The following is a 14,836-nucleotide window of genomic DNA, read 5'->3' as shown; positions in this document are numbered from 1 at the left end:
CAAACAAAGGCCCCTCTAGGACTGAATTGTGGGGAAGAATTAACTGTACATTTAGGAAGTTAAAAGATAGAACTAGAGTGAATGCATGCAGTATATTCATGATGGTTACACATGTAAATAGAACAAGCGATATGAGAATGTTACCTGCCATGCATATCTTTCTGTTATTGACGGTGCTCTCTTGTCATTGAATCAATTGAAAAGGACAATTGTTCAGATGAATGTTGAGATTGAACAAAGTAAACTTTTTTTGGTATTTTTAGGATTATTGTTAAGTATTCTGTAACTTTTTAATAATATGGAATTGACCATACAACATAGATGTGTAAAATTGAGATATGGGGTTTTGGAGACTAAAAAGGCAACCTTTTGGTTGCCACAAGCCGATCCACGGCGAGATTCCATTCCATGACCTACCGTAGAGGTGAGAGAGGTTCTTTGCCGATCCACGGCTACATCATAGAGTAATTTCCTTTCGTTTATAATTTGCAAGGTTTACTCTTAATTGAATATTATTAGAAATAATGTGGAGAATGTTTATTGATAGCTATGCCACTGTAAAATGGCATGCATTAGCAATATGGCGCTCACGCGTCAGTCCTCTCTCTATGTTCATCATCTAGAGTTGTGTGTGAATTTTGAAATAAAATGGCGCCTTGACGCGCGTTGTGGTGTAACAAACATTGAGGAAGGAAGCGTGGCTTCCGAAACGCGTCTGTGCAAGTAAAAGGTTTCTTCTAACTGAGAATTCCCGTGTGTGCAGTCCTTATTCCCACCCCTGGCGGTCGCCAGTAGGTAGTTATAGTTGGGACCAAGTTTCCATAGGAAATCCCCAACATTCTATTTGGAATAACTTTGGCGCCGGACGAATCTTAGCGAAATTCTCCAAGAAAATGGCCCGCACCGCTCCGCTCCTTCCCTGAATGTTTGGGGGTGACTCGTGAAGCGGGGGCAGAGAAAAAAGGGGGGCACCAAAACATGTTTTCACCATGCAATTTTCCATAGGGACCTTTAGCCAGGGCTACAGCTCAAACGGCTAAACGGAATTACACCAAATTTGGCAGAGAGGTAGAGTTCGGTTCCCCGATTGTGCTTTTTGTTAAATGGTGTAAATCCGTTCAGTAGTTTCTGAGAAATTTAAAAGTAAAATCATAGCGAAATCTAGACACAGAGCTGCATGCTGATTGGCTGTCAAGTGTCTGTCAACACTCGAAACCAGGAAGTGTTGGCAGCCATTTTGTGCCTCGGTAGAACCGAGTCACAAGAAAACAGTAAAACAAAGTTGAGAAATTAGGATAGGGGGCAGGGTAGACTCTGTAGGCTTGCTCAGGGGGTGGTACATGGATCTTTAGGCTCAATTTTTATTTTATTTTTTAAATAAAAAATCGCGGGCCCTCGTAGTGGAACCATTGATGGTCCTGGGGAGCACCATTTCTCAGGGCCAGCTCTTGCAGTGTGTTGGGGTGCGTACTCCCGGGACACTGCTGTTGGTATGGTAGGGCGGTACCGTCGCCACTCCCACTTTACCACAGCAAACTGTTTTTCTATTTGAAAGAGAGAGCAAGTTAATCTGCTCTCTCTTTCAAGTAGGAAAGGAGATTGGTAGGACGTGGGGAGCCGTCTGGGATCGTGGGGGCATTGGGGCTAAAAGAAAACAAGCATTTGCAATGCAATAGGTCTCGCATTATTAAAGTTTGAGCTTTTGGCATTGCTAAATAACAATGCCTTTTATTTTGGTTTCTTTTTAAAAAACATTAATAAAAGGCATTGTAATTTACAATGTCAATTGCATAAACTTGCGTCACTGTGAAACCTATTGCATTGAAGGGCTGTGGTGAAAAGTGTAGGAAGGTGGGGTCCATATTCAACAGAGCCATTTTATGTTTAAATAAATGTGCAAAAGACTTAGCTGCAGCTTCCTCTTTGGTCTACAAAAATATTTGTGGATGAATATAAATAAAATAGATACCATGAGCAGACTGGATTATTTAATGCACTACTATTGGAATCTCCAAAATATTTAATTGGGAGATTACAAAGAATCCAGAATGTGGCAGCTAAGCTGGACTTGATGAGACCTCCCCTTCCTCTTCCGACCACCCCTTCTGGTTTTTCTCAGTCTTCTGGGGGTTTGTTCTTCCCTCCCCTTAACCAGTTCATTCGGATCACTTGAACCTCCTGTTGAAAAGGGGTGTCCTCGGTATAATTCAGGGTTCTGGTTTCGTCTTCGGATTGTTCTCCCTCTGTGACCTCAGACTCCGATGTATCCACATTCGCCGGTGCAGCCGCACCGGCAGCTTTGTTCCTGTTTATCAGATCCTTCCGTGTCTGATCGTACTTCTTAGAGAACGTGAGGACTCGGCCCATGGCATAGTCCCTTTCGTCTCTATCAAATTTTTCTTGTTTCCGAGTGCGTATCTTCAGCTCGTACTTTCCCAGTCGTTTCTTCATCTGGGCTCTTAACTGGTCCTGCTGTGTTTTGTCGTCGTTGGATGCTAGCTCTGTTTACATATCCTGTCGCAAGACATTTTTCCATTAAACATAAGAGCGACAGAAGTCTGTTACAATATTATTGCCTGGATGCAATTGCTGATAATATCAGGGGAGGAGACAAACTACAAAAACTTCGTAGGTTAGAATCTCGATATATTATAGACTGCCAAACAAAGGCCCCTCTAGGACTGAATTGTGGGGAAGAATTAACTGTACATTTAGGAAGTTAAAAGATAGAACTAGAGTGAATGCATGCAGTATATTCATGATGGTTACACATGTAAATAGAACAAGCGATATGAGAATGTTACCTGCCATGCATATCTTTCTGTTATTGACGGTGCTCTCTTGTCATTGAATCAATTGAAAAGGACAATTGTTCAGATGAATGTTGAGATTGAACAAAGTAAACTTTTTTTGGTATTTTTAGGATTATTGTTAAGTATTCTGTAACTTTTTAATAATATGGAATTGACCATACAACATAGATGTGTAAAATTGAGATATGGGGTTTTGGAGACTAAAAAGGCAACCTTTTGGTTGCCACAAGCCGATCCACGGCGAGATTCCATTCCATGACCTACCGTAGAGGTGAGAGAGGTTCTTTGCCGATCCACGGCTACATCATAGAGTAATTTCCTTTCGTTTATAATTTGCAAGGTTTACTCTTAATTGAATATTATTAGAAATAATGTGGAGAATGTTTATTGATAGCTATGCCACTGTAAAATGGCATGCATTAGCAATATGGCGCTCACGCGTCAGTCCTCTCTCTATGTTCATCATCTAGAGTTGTGTGTGAATTTTGAAATAAAATGGCGCCTTGACGCGCGTTGTGGTGTAACAAACATTGAGGAAGGAAGCGTGGCTTCCGAAACGCGTCTGTGCAAGTAAAAGGTTTCTTCTAACTGAGAATTCCCGTGTGTGCAGTCCTTATTCCCACCCCTGGCGGTCGCCAGTAGGTAGTTATAGTTGGGACCAAGTTTCCATAGGAAATCCCCAACATTCTATTTGGAATAACTTTGGCGCCGGACGAATCTTAGCGAAATTCTCCAAGAAAATGGCCCGCACCGCTCCGCTCCTTCCCTGAATGTTTGGGGGTGACTCGTGAAGCGGGGGCAGAGAAAAAAGGGGGGCACCAAAACATGTTTTCACCATGCAATTTTCCATAGGGACCTTTAGCCAGGGCTACAGCTCAAACGGCTAAACGGAATTACACCAAATTTGGCAGAGAGGTAGAGTTCGGTTCCCCGATTGTGCTTTTTGTTAAATGGTGTAAATCCGTTCAGTAGTTTCTGAGAAATTTAAAAGTAAAATCATAGCGAAATCTAGACACAGAGCTGCATGCTGATTGGCTGTCAAGTGTCTGTCAACACTCGAAACCAGGAAGTGTTGGCAGCCATTTTGTGCCTCGGTAGAACCGAGTCACAAGAAAACAGTAAAACAAAGTTGAGAAATTAGGATAGGGGGCAGGGTAGACTCTGTAGGCTTGCTCAGGGGGTGGTACATGGATCTTTAGGCTCAATTTTTATTTTATTTTTTAAATAAAAAATCGCGGGCCCTCGTAGTGGAACCATTGATGGTCCTGGGGAGCACCATTTCTCAGGGCCAGCTCTTGCAGTGTGTTGGGGTGCGTACTCCCGGGACACTGCTGTTGGTATGGTAGGGCGGTACCGTCGCCACTCCCACTTTACCACAGCAAACTGTTTTTCTATTTGAAAGAGAGAGCAAGTTAATCTGCTCTCTCTTTCAAGTAGGAAAGGAGATTGGTAGGACGTGGGGAGCCGTCTGGGATCGTGGGGGCATTGGGGCTAAAAGAAAACAAGCATTTGCAATGCAATAGGTCTCGCATTATTAAAGTTTGAGCTTTTGGCATTGCTAAATAACAATGCCTTTTATTTTGGTTTCTTTTTAAAAAACATTAATAAAAGGCATTGTAATTTACAATGTCAATTGCATAAACTTGCGTCACTGTGAAACCTATTGCATTGAAGGGCTGTGGTGAAAAGTGTAGGAAGGTGGGGTCCATATTCAACAGAGCCATTTTATGTTTAAATAAATGTGCAAAAGACTTAGCTGCAGCTTCCTCTTTGGTCTACAAAAATATTTGTGGATGAATATAAATAAAATAGATACCATGAGCAGACTGGATTATTTAATGCACTACTATTGGAATCTCCAAAATATTTAATTGGGAGATTACAAAGAATCCAGAATGTGGCAGCTAAGCTGGACTTGATGAGACCTCGCCAGTCTTCTGCCTCCAAGGCCCTAACGGAGCACCACTGGCTCCCTGTTTTGCAGAGGATTCATTTTAAGTCCCTCTGTGTCGTGTTTAAGGCATTGCATGGATTGGGGCCCTTACCGTTGCAGAAAAAATTCAGCTGGTATGCTCCTACCTGTTGTGTCCGGTCATCTTTGGCCAACTGGTTGAAGGTACCCCCGATTAAAAGAGCTAAACTGTGGGGACAAGTCTTCAGTGTTGCTGCAGCAAGGCTTTGGAACAACATACCCTCGGAGTTGCAGCGAATTAATGATCTGTTGCAGTTTAGAAGGAAAATAAAGACCTGGCTCTATCCCAGATTATCAGGCTAACTTACTTCCTTGTCAAAGGCCTCCCGTCTCACACCGCCAGTATACCTGCTATGTCGCAGTGCGCTATACAGGAAGTGCTTACATTACACAACGATAATAAAGAAAAAAAGATAATATATATCAATCAAAATGCAGCGTGCATAGTGTAAATATGATAAACCCCTCAACTTGCATAGTGTAACATCGGACCCCCACGATATATCTATAATGTGCACAGTACACATTTATATCTATATTGTGTCTTTCATAATCTATTAGAACCCCTGCCAAAATAATCCAATATGAATATGAAATGGCACAAACATGTATAACAAATCACTTCAAAATCTTGGGTATACTGCGTGAGAGTGATAAATGAAAGATATGTGTCTTTAAGCAGCTACCTCATGGATTGAACATAGAGACCAAAAGAGGCCATGCCGGTAATTATCACTTATGATGGAGAGGGATAGCGTGATTATTAAATGCTGTGTTAATTACCTCTCAGCACTGGGCAACAAAGAGCTCACACCCAGTCAAGCGTATGCCTGACTGTGAAACTCTGCCTCATAGTGTGTATTTCAAAGAGCTCTAAGGCTGCCCCTTCATGCAGCAACCAACAGGACTACATATCCCATAAGCCCCCTCTCCCTCACATCCAAACTCCTGAACTGGCCCAAACGGCAGTCAATAGGCTTTGAAAATGTACATTGTAAGTTCAAATAGACATCTAAACCATAGCATGCACGATGAAACCGGCAGTCGGAAAGTTCAATGCCTTACGAGAAAATAGTCAAACAAACAAGGTTTTACCATTGTACTTTAGGCCCCCGAGATTGATTTTCATTGTATAAACAAATGTGAGCTGAAACACATCCTTATGCTGCAGGTATCACATAGTCTCCATTATGAATGCACCATGAAGTCTATGAAAGTTAATCACTGTGCAGGGTCAGGAAGAACATTGCCTAAAAAATACACATGCAAAGCAGACCTCACCATATCAGCGTTGGCTATGATGGTGTCCAGTCACCAGGTATCCACCGGATTAAAGCACAAGGCATTACGGGTTAGGGGAAAGCAAAGACCATGCGCTGAATGCCACAGAGACCTCCTTGCGTCGAGATCTCCACCTCCCACTCCGCAGTCATCCATTGTTCCTCTTACCTGCGGAATCCCTGGGGGCTAATCAGAAATGCACTACCATGCCACATACTCCAAGCTGCGGTCAGCTGAGAAGCCCAAGAACGACTGGTGGTGCGTGAACAGTGCCAACCGCCGGCCTTAACGAAATATCCAAACATCGGAGTGCCGCCGCGCTGCCCGCGGCGACCCGGAAGCTCTTGGCCGGCCGGCGAATCAGGTCGCGGCCGACCGGAAGTCCCGCCTCCCGAGGTCCGCGAGCCCGATTGAGAAGAGGAGACGAGCCGCGCCGTGAGGAGCCCGCCGGAAGAGCGCAGTCGGTGAGTGGGGCCCAGGGCTGAAGTGAAGTGCGTGCGTGCCTGGGAAGGGAGGGGAGGGGAGGGGGGGGGGGGGGGGGGGAGTGTGTGTGTGCGCGCGTGCGTGACTGTGTGTGCGCATAGGTGACTGTGTGTGATTGAGCCTGTATGTGTGTCGTATGCCTGCGTGTGCATGCGCGCGCCTGTGTGTGTGTGTGTGTGTGTGCGCGCACGCGCGCCTGTGTATGCGTGCATGTAGAGGGGTGGGGGCTGGCTGTGTGCGAGCAGGGGCTGTGAGTTGATCTGCGCAAGCGCGGGTCAGACGCGCGCTCACGCGGTGAAAACTGCGAGCTCGTAACAGATTGGTGTCCTCATTCCCAGCATTCTCACTAACGGGCCACAATAGGTCTGAAGCAGACACCTTCAATGCTCACGCATTGAGGGTAGGTCTGCTCGACCCAAAAAGAAAGAGGGCTATATTATCAAGCAAGGGTGATACATTATCGCCCATTTTATCGGTAGAAAACTGCCGCTAGGGCGGCGATAATGGGCTTGATAATATGACCTTGTTAATTCCCATAGAAGCTCGTGTTCTGGTGTTAACATAGGCTTCTATGGGAAATAAGGGCGTATTATCAAGCTCATTATCGCCGTTTTATCAGCAGTTTCCTGCCGATAAAACGGCGATAATTTTAACACCTAAGTTTACTGGTTAAAAAAAGAGGTATATTTCTATGATAGTATGTAAAACTTTCCGTTTGTCTTTTTTGTGCAGCAGTTGTAATCTACGCATGTGCAGCCTTTTTTGAAGCCCACGTTTTTTTCTTTTTCTTCAAGTTCAACAAGCAAACCTTTCTTCACTTCAGGTATTAAATTTGCCGCTTTCTTTTCCCTTGTCGTGTGTGTCATCCGCTGCTGTACTTTTGTAATATATTAATAATCATACTTTATTTATATATATTTGAAACGTAGTGCAGAGGCGCCAAACGTTGATTACGTACTCCGTCCAACGCTATTTCAGTAGTTTTTCACCGTTATTTTTATTATATCTGTTACTTTCATTTTACCGTCCTCCTATCGATGTGATTTCCTGCCACAGACACCACGGTGTTAGTCCTTGGCCTCTGCTGTTATACTCCGTCCACCGCCATTTTAGTGATTTTCCTCCGTTCTTTTTATTACATTTGTTACTTTCATTTTACCGTCCTCCTATTTTCTCTGTGATCGATGAGATTTCCTGCCACAGACACCATGGTGTTTGTCCTTGGCCTCTGATGTTATCAGACTTGGTCACACGTATAAGTAAAAACTAATTTTAATTACAACGCGTGTCCGTCAACACAAAGACATTATTAAGATTATGTATTTATCATGCGTGGTAAATGCATAGTAGTTTTAAAAGCATGCGTGGTAAAGGCATGCGTGGTAAAGCTATACGCGTGCGAATGGCTTCGTGGTGACGATCACGCGTGCTTATGACCGCATTGTAATGGCTGTTTCTCCCCAGGACACTGCAACCGGGTCTGAGCGTTGTGGACTCCAGGGCAGTTCTGTCCCAAGGCACAGACAAATAGTATAGTTTTGGAAACTATACTATGCACCGCCACATGCAGAGGTGGCATCCAATCAATTATAGCGTTGCTGAAGTGCGTCACCTCCAGGATAACCCACCAATATTAGTTTACTGTTTCCCTTGGTTTTCCCCTTGTTAGGCTTTCCGGAACACTACCCGGTGCGCGGACCGGGCGCTAACCGTGCAAAAATTCGAAAATAAAAGTTTTTTTTTTTTTTACATATATGGGCCTCCTCAGCCACCCTCAGAAAACCTAGGGGGTCAGGATATGTCTCCCGTGGCCCCTTATACCCATTCCCAACATTGTTTATCCTCCATCTTGTGACTAAATTCGTCCGAAACACAAGATGGCGGACTCCCGTTACGCTACCGGTGAGCTACCCGGTTCGCTACCCGGTTCGCTTACCCGGTAGTGCTTCCACCTCGAAAAATTGTAAAAAAAAATGTACAATTTTTTTGCACCGCGGGGCCCTTTAATAGCCCCCACATCAATCCTAGGGGGTCAGGAGGGGTCTACCTTGCCCCCTTTCATTCATTTCCCCCTTCGTTTATTTCCACCTCTTGTCTCTCGATCCTACCGAGAGACAAGATGGCGGCCGCTCCGGACTGTTTAGAATGTTGACAGTCACCGGAGAGCCAATCCGCTTCTCCTCGCGAAGTTCCGTTACGCGTCTGGTACACGAACCGGGGCGCTAACCGGGACTATGTCACAGATATATATATTTTTTTGAACGTTAATTTCTCAAAATCCACTGGAGCACATATCTTGAGACCTAGCAAAGGCACATCGGGCAAACAGTCTCTACAATTTTGCCAAGTTTCATAGAAATCCATTCAGCCGTTCGAGCTAAAAGTGAGTCCAACCGCCCCATGGAAAACTCAATGTTAAAAACACGTTTTGGGACCCCCCTTTTTTCTCGGCCCCCGCTTGACGAAACCCCCCCCCAAACTTTCAGGGGACGCTCAGAAACAAAATGTGCAATTTTCCTGAAAATTTCAGCCAATTCTGTCCATCAACGCCAAAGTTATTCAAAATAGAATTTTCAGAAATCCCTATTAAAAAAAATCCTAACTATATATACCTACTGGCGACCGCCAGTAGGTAATATATATAACCTACTGGCGGTCGCCAGTAGGTAGTTATAGTTAGGATTGTTTTCCATTGGAAATCCGCAACATTCTATTGGGAATAACTTTGGCGCCGGTTGAGGAATCCGCCTGTAATTTTCCTTGAATTTGCCTTGCTGCGCTCCGCTCCTTCCCTAAAAGTTTTGGGGGGATTCGTCAAGCGGGGGCCGAGATAAAAGGGGGGTCCCAAAACGTGTTTTCCCCATGTTAATTTCCATAGGGCGGTTGGACTCACTTTTAGCCCGAACGGCTGAATGGATTTCCACCAAACTTGGCAAAATTGTAGGGACTGGTAGCCCGATGTGCCTTTGCTATGTCTCAATGTATGTGCTCCAGTGGATTCGGAGTAATTTAGGTTAAAAAAAAAATATATATCTATAAGCGCGCCCCGGTACGCGCACCGGGGCGCGCTCCAGCGCGCTACGAGAGCGGAAAGCCGATTGGCTCTCGGGTATCTGTCAACATTCCAAACAGTCCGGAGCGGCCGCCATCTTGTGTCTCGGTAGGATCGAGACACAAGAGGTGGCAAAAACAAAGGGGGAAATGACCAAAAGGGGGCAGGGTAGACCCCCCCTGACCCCCTAGGTTTGATGTGGGGGCCATAAAAGGGCCCCGCGGGGCAAACATTTTTTTTTCCGATTTGCGCGGGGGGAGCACCCGGTACGTGCACCGGGGAGCGTACCATGGTGAAAAAAGAATGACAGAGTTTTTTAAAAATGTAGCATTTTTTTATAAATTGGAGGTAGTTCTAAAAAGAACTGTTTTTTTTATTCTTTTTGTTGTTTAATTTTTTTAAATTGTGTTTGGGAACATTTTTTACTTGTTTTTGGCTTTTATGAACAATTTAATTTTTTTTTTGTAATTTTTATGGGGACAAACAAAAAATAGGGAATTGTAAACGGCTCAACTGGAGCAAAAAAACCCAGGAAAAAATTAAGGTTTTTTTTTGCCCTTGTGGTTGTCTCCAGCACGGTTAATCAGTTTAATACTTTGCTTTCCATAGCAAATTATCCTTCCACAAAATTTGCAAACTATTTTGAAATCTCCAAACTGGGTTTGGATGTTTGGGACTATCTCCCTTGTCTCTGGACCCAATGGAGTGGGTTGTTTACTTTGGGAGGTGCTGGGAGAAGATTGGGGAGGGTTTCTGGTCAGTTCTCCGACCTCTGCCGCAGCATAGTTGTTTGGGTGCCGGCGTTGCATGTGGCGAATCATGGTGTTGTTGCCAAAAGAATACTTTTTGGCCGGGTTCCCCCTGGAAAGTACAGTGCCACAGATCAGACAAGTAACCTTTGGCGCATTAACTTTCTTGAGGCCCCTTGGGATTTTAAAAAAACTCCCAGACAATGTGCTCCTTGGGCTTATAGGTGGTAGTATCTTCAGGCAGGTACCGCCTCTCCTCCTCCTCCTCCTCCTCCTCTTCTTCTTCTCCACCACTGTGGTGTTGTGGTAATCCTTGTGGTGGTGGTGGTGGTTGAGATGCTCCTGCTGCTGCTGCTACTGTAGCCATTTCCCAGTACAAATAAGTCTGCAAACAGGTCTTCCTCATTCAAAGTAAAAAGTGAGAATGAGGAAAAAAGGTGGGGGCTTTCTTATTTGGAAAACAAAACTGTCCTGAACCAATGAAAAGTGTTATTTTCAGGTCACATGACCCGGGCTTTCATCATTTGGAAACCAAAACTGTCCTGAACCAATGAAAAGTGTTATTTTCAGTTCACATGACCCGAGGCGCTTACGCTACGCGCCCCGCGACGCTTACGTAGCGCAATCGTATGCGCTCGAGTGCTTCCTGGTGCCCTTACGCCGTGCGTATCACGCGGACGCGGCTACGCGATACGTCACAATGATGTTTTCGTTTGTGGCAATAGCGCAAACGGGACGCTCACCGGTACACGCCGCAAGACTGTGCTTACCGGTGCGCTCACCGGTACGTGCACCGGGAGCGCTCCAGGGCAAAAAAAAAAAAAAAAAAACCATTAACAATATACATAAAAAACATAGTATTACATACATATACAATATAGGATTCACTATAAAAAATATTATATTTCATAGCATGTCATAAGTGATGTAATATGTGACATCATCAGCAGTGCATTGCAGGCGCGCAAGTTATAGCGAGTCCAACTAACTTTAACGTGGGAATTTCAATGGCTTTATGTCAGTAAAATTTCCAGCTAACTATAACTGGTGTCAAACCTATGTTTTTTTTAGTGAATATATATATATATATATACTCATTCCCTGGACCTCAAATTATAAAACTGGGGCAATCTGATTAGTCATGAGTGGTTTTTGTTCTCGTCGGTTGGCTCGATCAAACAGAAGCATGAAAGATGATGTGTCCGCCATTAGAGGATTGAGTCTCGGTGTCCTGAAAATTTGTGTAAAAAAAGAAAAAGAAGGGAGCATGGGGGGCAGGATTTTAATACCCTGCCAACCTGGCACTTTGGCACCCATGGCGCGCAACTCCCTTTTGTCATACCAAAGTTTCCACCCACAGTCACTACGTGACAATCTGCCAGTGGGTCAATTTCTCAGGGTTCGGAGAAACTGTTCCTCAAACCAGCTATATGAACAACATGCGAGTGAACTAGCATGCAACCTGAAGGAGCGGCATTATCCTAATCAATTGATACGTCGGGCTAACAAGAGAGCCTTCAATAACAATCCTGAGGCGCTGATCGAACATCGACACAAGAAAACACATTCCGAAAGGATCACAATGGTACATACCTTCAGCACCAGATCCAATATGGTCAAGAGGACAGTCTTAAAACATTGGAAAATCTTGAACACGGTTTCTGGTACAATACCTAGGCCCCTGTTTGCGTTCAAACGTGGATCTAGCATCAGGGATACACTGGTCCACACAAGACCGCGGACACAAAGGCAGGATACTACCACCACCCTGGACACCATTTGGAATACTACTCCGGTTCAAGGGCACCACCCCAGTGGTAACTGTGCGTCATGCCCCCAGACCAGCAAGACACTCTCTGTTGACATTGGGACTGCTAGACCATGGAAGTTGTTGCACCATACCAACTGCAACTCGGAGAGAGTGATCTACAAGATCACATGTCCGTGTGGTCTGGCTTATATTGGACATACCACCAGGAAAGTTAAGTCCCGTATCAGTGAGCATAAGAGCACAATACGGTGCAACAAACAATCCACCTGTCTAACTAACCACTTCTTGATTAAAAAGCATAAAGCTGAAGACCTTAGGTGGATTGTGTTGGATCAACCATTCATCCCACCGCATATCACAGATATCTCAAGGTTTCTTTTCATCAAAGAACAACGGTGGATTTTCAAATTGAAAACTGACATCTTAGGTCTGAATGATAGTATACCCTGGGTGTCCATCTGACCAGCTGTGAGCCTACGGGACTTCATTTCCTATTGTTATCTCAATACACTACCAGTGGCTCCAACTATACTTCACATGATACTGACCCATTGCGTCAAGCAGATAGAGTGTAGCTCACGTCTGTAGTTGGCCAACCCCGCTTCCAGTATGTCAAACATCATTAGTTGGCTTCAACTATACTTTACATTATGCAGACCCTTTGCTCTTACTAGATATAGTGCAGCATAAGTCGGTGAATTGATATCCTCACTTCCAATATAATAACTGCATTTGGTCAGACGCTGTTGGCGCCATTCTTTATGTCCCTGGTAAATTTACCCTTGTACACAGCCAATGATCTCTGTTTTATGTCAGCACCCTTTGGCCTTACTGTGATCGCATTTACTGTACCTTGGAACCCCCCTGCTATTTCTTGATGGCGATCCTGATATTGCATACACTGTACACCCAGTGTCTCCATAACAACTATGGTCTTTAGCAATATATATCTTTTTCCAATATAGGCACAGCATGCTGATGTCCAATGGCCCCCGGGTTGCACTGTTACGTTTTCAAAGGATATTACACATAGGTTTCCACTGTGTTATCTATGTCGCCACCAATAGGTAAGCCCTCGCTTGATAGGTGCGATTTTGAAGGGTTTCTTAGCTGAGTATTGCTATGCTTGCCGCCTGTACTGTTTTCTCTTGACAACCGGCATGGATAAAGCATTACTGAGCGCGCGCATATACACGGGGATTCCGAGCTGTTCTCGGAATCTACCCGTCTTTCTTTGGCGCATGCGCTGTTCCTTGACCGGTGCTCGCAATCAATAGTTGGTGATTCTTCAACGCGCAAGCCCGGTATTGTGCTCACAGCGCTGGGCAGCGTTACCTTACCGCGCATGCGCGTTGGGATTGTTTTTTCTAACACCGGCAGCGGCGATAGGCACACAGCTGCTGCCGATTACCCAGTCATATGGGGTATAAATACAATAGCCTCACCTCTCCTCGTTGCCTCCCCTTCGGCTTAGGTGTCTGCCCAGGGGTACCGACGGAGAGGTGAGTAGGTGGATGATGACGCGCTGCGCTTAGTCCTGTGATCCTATTGTGGCCCCCCTTTTCTTATGCTTAGCCTACCTGAAAGTGAATTTCCTTTCAGGCAAACGCTATTTTGAGCTTTAAACTTTATCCTTGAGCTGTTTTCAACTCCTTTTACACCAACAGCAGAGAGGGTTGGGTCCAGGTTCACTTTACTTTATGTAACCTTCAATATGAGCACAAGACAGAGGGTTGTTTAACTTTGACCCCCCAGCCAGAGATAGTCAACCCTGAGCCATGTTTCACATCTAGCCCTTGGCTCACCAGGGGACTATACAACTGACTGTATAACCACAGAACAGGCACTAGCCAGATATAGGTGCTCATTCTAGGGTGATTGTGCTAGCCATTTACTAGACATTTCAAGCCAGTCCTTTCCTTGTCTTCCATGGGACAGCGTTCGGTGAGGACAGTTACACAACCAGTTTTTTATGCACAGACTGTACAACCTAACTCTGCCTACAGATCTCTGAGTCAACTAAGGTTGGAATTTTCTATTTTTATGTTCTGTGCACAGAGCGGGGCCTCAATCTCCGAGCCGTTGCCGGGTGAGGTGAGGCTTGACTCCCACATAGTGTTGGGTAAGTCTTTTAACATCCTGTTTGAAATTAATGTTCAGCAATGACTGATGGTTTACTTGAATATGAAACCTTTATAATAGATGGCCGTCCTAATAGGGACTTGCCGCGCTGAGTTTTTATGTTGGTCCTGATATTGTGAATAGTCTATTTTGACTGTATAAGGTACAACAATCGTTGTTCCTTTGTGTTTTCATTTTTAGGATCACTTCCTCTATCAACTTCTGATCCGGAGGATATGGTAGGATGGTCTTTATGACCACACCAGTAGTTGTGACAGGTCTTTAACTAACATTTTGGTCTGTCCCGTTTTTTTGCTCCACTTTGTATAACATTGTCAGAGTGTACCTTTGCAGTAGCAACATCTTTTTGTAGTTGGCCCTGAAGAATGCCGGGGTAGTTCCACCTTCGGCAGAAACATGTTGGCCTTATTTACAACACAGTAAAGGATCACAGTGATTCTTTCACACTGTCTACACTTCTTTTTAATCTGGCGTCCTGGTGAATATCTTTAATAAAAACATTTTTTCTTTGCCTCGACCGCCATTTTAGATCACTTATTCTTTAGTCCCTGTTTTGCACTGCACTTTTTCAGC

The 14,836-nt window shown here is 44.6% G+C and overlaps 1 protein-coding gene across 1 annotated transcript in view; it reads right to left on the bottom strand.

Annotated features, from left to right (window-relative positions):
* The window catches only part of TDRD9 (tudor domain containing 9), a 2,495,642-nt gene that overhangs the window by 742,282 nt on the left and 1,738,524 nt on the right, over positions 1 to 14,836 (bottom strand). The gene's annotated exons all lie outside the window — the stretch shown is intronic.

The sequence above is a fragment of the Lissotriton vulgaris genome, chromosome 9, assembly GCF_964263255.1.
Source record: "Lissotriton vulgaris chromosome 9, aLisVul1.2, whole genome shotgun sequence".
In the NCBI taxonomy this organism is placed as follows: Eukaryota; Metazoa; Chordata; class Amphibia; order Caudata; family Salamandridae; genus Lissotriton; species Lissotriton vulgaris.
This window is presented reverse-complemented; position numbering and strand designations above follow the sequence as displayed.